This window comes from Hyperolius riggenbachi, chromosome 4, assembly GCF_040937935.1.
Source record: "Hyperolius riggenbachi isolate aHypRig1 chromosome 4, aHypRig1.pri, whole genome shotgun sequence".
In the NCBI taxonomy this organism is placed as follows: Eukaryota; Metazoa; Chordata; class Amphibia; order Anura; family Hyperoliidae; genus Hyperolius; species Hyperolius riggenbachi.
Window position 1 is genome coordinate 448,564,193 of NC_090649.1, and position 5,728 is coordinate 448,569,920.

At 44.4% G+C, this 5,728-nt stretch overlaps 1 non-coding gene across 1 annotated transcript; it reads left to right on the plus strand.

Moving 5' to 3' along the window:
* Window positions 1–886: 886 nt before the first annotated feature.
* LOC137505460 (U7 small nuclear RNA) lies at window positions 887–947 on the plus strand. The gene has a single exon (XR_011020073.1). It is a non-coding gene; the product is annotated as a U7 small nuclear RNA (small nuclear RNA).
* The last annotated feature ends 4,781 nt before the right edge of the window (window positions 948–5,728 follow it).

The following is a 5,728-nucleotide window of genomic DNA, read 5'->3' on the forward strand; positions in this document are numbered from 1 at the left end:
AGCTTACCGCCAGCTTTCAGCGGGAGATCTCCGCTCTTGCATCGCAGCTTTCAAGATTTCTTTGAATGACCACCCAAAAGTGTGAAATACCGCTGCGGTATTTTCCCTCCAGGAGTTTTTTCGCAACAACTTTTTTATGAATAGAGCCCACAGAAGTCTAAAATACTGAATGCGGTATTTTCCCGCATAGATTTTGTTTTACTAAACACACTTTTATGAATGATAGCTATATGTGTTGGTATATGTGGTATGTATGGTATGTGTTAGTATATGTGGTACGTATTGTATGTACGGTATGTGTTAGTATATGTGGTATGTATTGTATGTATGGTATGTATTTCATATTCAGTCTTTAGGACTTACAGATACATGTAAATATATTTCAATATCCATTCCTGACACCTTCCTTTGAGGCTTTCTATACTGTACTAGCACAAGGTTTAAGTAACGGGGACAACAAAGCAGCCTGTGCTAACAGCTAGAAAAACCCTATGAGATGATTATAATTCTGACTGGTATGCAGATTCAATGCAAATTGTATGCAGCTTAGAACTGAGCTAATCAAATGCATTTCTTGAAATTGACCACCTCTGTTCTGATTGGATAGAATTGCAGGACACGCCCCCCCCACCTCCTTTAAAAATTCAAACAATAGCATTCCATGTCTAACTTGCTGACAAATGTTAGTTTGTCACCCAACTGAATAGCATAAAATGTATAAAATCATACCGAGTTTAATAATGTAAACAATTTATATTTGTTAAAAAAAAGAAAAACAACAACAAACAAAGAATTACATGCTGGCGATGTCCAGAAAAGCAGGATGTCACTATAAGTTTGGTGAGGGGTGTATGGATGGTGTAAGAAGGACACTGCTATCATCTTGATGTATTTATAGCTCTTTTACTATTTGTTTAACAGCTTCTCAATATGGTTGAGAAGCACAAGAATTTTGGTTTAAAAATAGATTGAATCAATAATCATGATATTTATATGATCAGCAAACACTTAATAATTTAGAATAACACTTACTTTCGTTGCAGGTTGAAAACTAATCAGTTAGTTTTTGTTTTGTTGAATTGAGTTGGTCCATTTTCAAGCTGTATACAAGATTTGCACCTCATTAGTGATTAGTGCTGATGTGCAAGTTTGGGCTGCTCACTTTTATCAGGAAGTGGGTTTGACTGGCCCAAACTTACATATTAACTTCTCATGAAGGAAGCAATCACACCACGTAAGTGATTTTTTTTTTACCGATTGATTTGTGTGTATTTTGTGCATTTTTTTAAGACACAGGGACCCCCAGATGCCTGCCCTCCCCATATGAAATGGGTATAGCGGTACTGAAGGACTCCTAACCCATTTCCACAAATAATAAAGAAATAAAAATGCAATGACGGGAAAAGCATTTTATTAGTCTTAACCATAAATATTACCTTTAGCTAATGTCACCGCAATATCCTCATCCTTGAGGCTTTCAGATGTTGCTGGCTATATTGTTGTTCACATGTTCTGGTGAATAAAATACGTGCATTTTTGGGAAACGGCCGGTGCTGGTCATTTTGCTATTTTTGGATTATATCAAGTCTGTGCTAACCACACGGACTAGACCTGGCAAGACCAACGAAGCAAACAAGGTGTGCTGTCCGAGAAGTACAAATATTGAGTTTTTTAATGCACACGGACCTCCAGATGCCTGTACTCCCCATATGAAATGTGAATAGCGGTACTGAAGGACCCCTAACCCATTTCCACAAATAATCTATATATATAATAGAGTAAGTGCCTCAACCTTCAAACAAGAAGAAGAAGTAGCGCCCTGCCCCCAGGGCCGGTCCAAGCAAGAAGAAGGGGCTGGTCCAAGCAAGAAGAAGAAGTAGTGTCATATCAAACCAAGGGCAAAGAGGGATAATTTGCATATTCAGTAGCAGTGCATTGTGGGTAACCACAAATTTTCACTTATAGCTGAATTATTGCAGATTTGCTTCTGTTTTAAGAAGGAAAATTACACCAAGCTTTGCTTTTTTTACTAGGAGGGCTTTTTGGTCTCTTTTATCCTCCTATACATTCTCAGTAGTTTCGGTCACCCTGAGCTGCTTGGTTACTCGGTTGTACTGGTCCAAGCCCTATCTTATACAGCCTTATCAATCCCTGCTATGTGCTGATAAGGACCAAACATCTGAAATAGGCTGACACATGTGGGTTTGATATGACTGTGTAAAACTTAAAGCTATAGACTTGCTTTACTTACCAATGGTGAAAAGAAATAATGTGCATATTTAGTAGTGGTGTGTTGTGGGTGATTACAAATCTTCAACTATAGCTGAATTATTGCAGATTTTCTTCTGTTTTACAAAGACATATTACACCAAGCTTTGATTTTTTTAGTAGAAGGTCTTTTTGGTCCCTTTTATCCACCTATACATTCCGAGTGGTTTGGGTCACCCTGATCTGCTTGGTTACTCTGTTCTGGTCCAAGCCCTATCTCATACAGCCATATCAATCCTTGCTATATACAGATGAGGACCAAAAGTCTGAAACAGGCTGTCACATGTGGGTTTAATATGGCTGTGTAAAATGTAAAGCTATAGGCTTGCTATACACCAGTGGTTCTGGATGCTTGCTTCCCTTACTAAGGATGAAAAGGAATTATTTGCATATTTAGTAGCAGTGCATTGTGGGTAACCACACATGTTCACTTATGGCTGAATTATTGCATATTTCCTTCTGTTTTAGGAAAGCAAATTACACCAAGCTTTGCTTTTTTTTAGTAGGAGGTCTTTTTGGTCCCTTTTATCCCCCTATACATTCCGAGTGGTTTGGGTCACTATGAGCTGCTTGGTTACTCTGTTGTACTGGTCCAAGCCCTATCTCATACAGCTGTATCAATTGCTACTATGCACTGATGAGGGCCAAAAGTCTGAAACAGGCTGTCTACATGTGGGTTTGTTATGACTGTGTAAAATTTAAAGCTATAGGCTTGCTATGCACCAGTGGGCAGCTCTGGATGCTTGCTTGACTTACCAAGGGGGAAAGGGGTAATTTGCATATTTAGTAGCAGTGCATTGTGGGTAACCACACATGTTCACTTATGGCTGAATTATTGCATATTTCCTTCTGTTTTAGGAAAGCAAATTACACCAAGCTTTGCTTTTTTTAGTAGGAGGTCTTTTTGGTCCCTTTTATCCCGTTATACATTCCGAGTGGTTTGGGTCACTATGAGCTGCTTGGTTACTCTGTTGTACTGGTCCAAGCCCTATCTCATACAGCTGTATCAATCCCTGCCATGTACTGATGAGGACCAAAAGTCTGAAACAGGCTGTCTACATGTGGGTTTGTTATGACTATGTAAAATTTAAAGCTATATGCTTGCTATGCACCAGTGGGCAGCTCTGGATGCTTGCTTGACTTACCGAGGGGGAAAAGGGGTAATTTGCATATTTAGTAGCAGTGCATTGTGGGTAACCACAAATGTTCACTTATAGCTGAATTATTGCAGATTTCCTTCTGTTTTAAAAAAGGCAAATTACACCAATAAAGTGTGCGGCATTGCAGGAAGTGACGTACAGTGGAACGCACGATGGAACACAGAAGAGGTGAGTCATCCCCACCCGCTGCCTCTTACTAATAGTGGCGGCTGCTACTGTGCTGAAGCAGGAGGGGGAGCGCACATGGGGGACCCAGGTGAGGGGGGGGTTCAGGGACTGTTAAAAAAAATAAAAATCCGCATCCACTTACCTGGGGCTTCCTCCAGCCCGTGGCAGGCAGGAGGTGCCCTCGGCGCTGCTCCGCAGGCTTCCGGTGGCCGACCCGACCTGGCCAGGCCGGCGGCCAGGTCAGGTTCCTTCCGCGTTCCAAAATGCGCCTCACGGTGGCGCGCTGACGTCATCGAACATCCTCCGGGCTTTACTGCGCAGGCTCAGTAGTTCTGAGCCTGCGCAGTAAAGCCCGGAGGACGTCCGATGACATCAGCGCGCCGCCGTGAGGCGCATTTTGGAACGCGGAAGGAGCCCGACCTGGCCGCCGGCCTGGCCAGGTCGGGTCGGCCACCGGAGACCACCGGCAGCCTGCGGAGCGGCGCCAAGGGCACCTCCTGCCTGCCACGGGCTGGAAGAAGCTCCAGGTAAGTGGATGCGGATTTTTATTTTTTTTTAACAGTCCCTGAACCTTCCCTTTAAGCTGGTGGGGGAGTGCACATGGGGGACCCAGGTGAGGGGGAGGGGTTCCTGCTGAGCTTAAACTGGAGGGGGAACGCACATGGGGGACCCAGGTGAGGGGGGTATCCTGCTGAGCTTAAGCTGGTGGGGGAGTGCACATGGGGGACCCAGGTGAGGGGGGGTTCCTGCTGAGCTTAAGCTGGAGGGGGAGTGCACATGGGGGACCCAGGTGAGGGGGGGTTCCTGCTGAGCTTAAGTTGGTGGGGGAGTGCACATGGGGGACCCAGGGGAGGGGGGGTTCCTGCTAAGCTTAAGCTGGAGGGGGAGTGCACATGGGGAACCCAGGTGAGGGGGGGTTTCTGCTGAGCTTAAGCTGGAGGGGGAGCGCACATGGGGGACCCAGGTGAGGGGGGATTCCTGCTGAGCTTAAGCTGTTGGAGGAGTGCACATGGGGGACCCAGGTGAGGGGGGGGGGGTTCCTGCTGAGCTTAAGCTGGAGGGGGAGTGCACATGGGGGACCCAGGTGAGTGGGGGGGTCCTGCTGAGCTTAAGCTGGAGGTAGAGCACACATGGGGGAACCAGTTGAAGGGGGGTCCAACCCCCCTCCCCACCACTGTGCCTAATACCCCCTTCCTGCCCTCTACCCTCTTATGCGGCGTATGCTACGCCGCGGGTCAGCTAGTAAAGAAATAAAAACGCAATCATGGGAAAAGCATTTTATTAGTCTCAACCATAAATACTTAAAATATTTACCTGTAGCTAATGTCATACCAATATCCTCTCGTTATGATGATTGAAGATCCCCGATGAGTGAGGATTAGGGATGGTCGGAAATGCCAATTTCCGATTCCGCGGTAAATCCGCATTCCGCCATTGCCAAATACCGATTCCGCTTTCCGCTACCAATTTCCGCATTCCAATGCGGAATTTCCGCCGGAAGTCGCGGAAATGCCACCCGAATTTAACATCGATTTTCTTAAAAACTATAAAGTCTTTTTGAAAACTTTTTTTTGCATCTTGTTCAGGAGATTCTGTTTAACAAACCCTGAAAATTTGGTGTTTCTAGGACTTACGGGGGCTTTGCTATTAACCGCTAAAGTCGGCGGATTTTTACTGTAATGTAAATGCAGAAAATAGGCAGATGCAGATTTTCTGCATTTTATATTACAGTAAAAATCTGCCGACTTTAGCGGTTAATAGCAAAGCCCCCGTAAGTCCTAGAAGCACCAAATTTTCAGGGTTTATTAAACAGAATCTCCCGAACAAGATGCAAAAAAAGTTTTCAAAAAGACGTTATAGTTTTTGAGAAAATCGATGTTAAAGTCGGGCGGAAATTCCGCGATTTGAATTACCGATTTCCGCATTCCGAATTTCGAAAATTACATTTCCGCGGAATCCGAATGAGCATCCCTAGTGAGGAACATCGTCAACACATGTCACGATGGCGCACTTGCTGCACTAGTGTATAGCAAGCATAGACTAAAGTATGGCAAGTCCCAGCAAAGCATCTTTAAAGAGACACTGAAGTCTCTTTTTGTACCTTATTTTCATACGCAGCCATCTTCAGCATT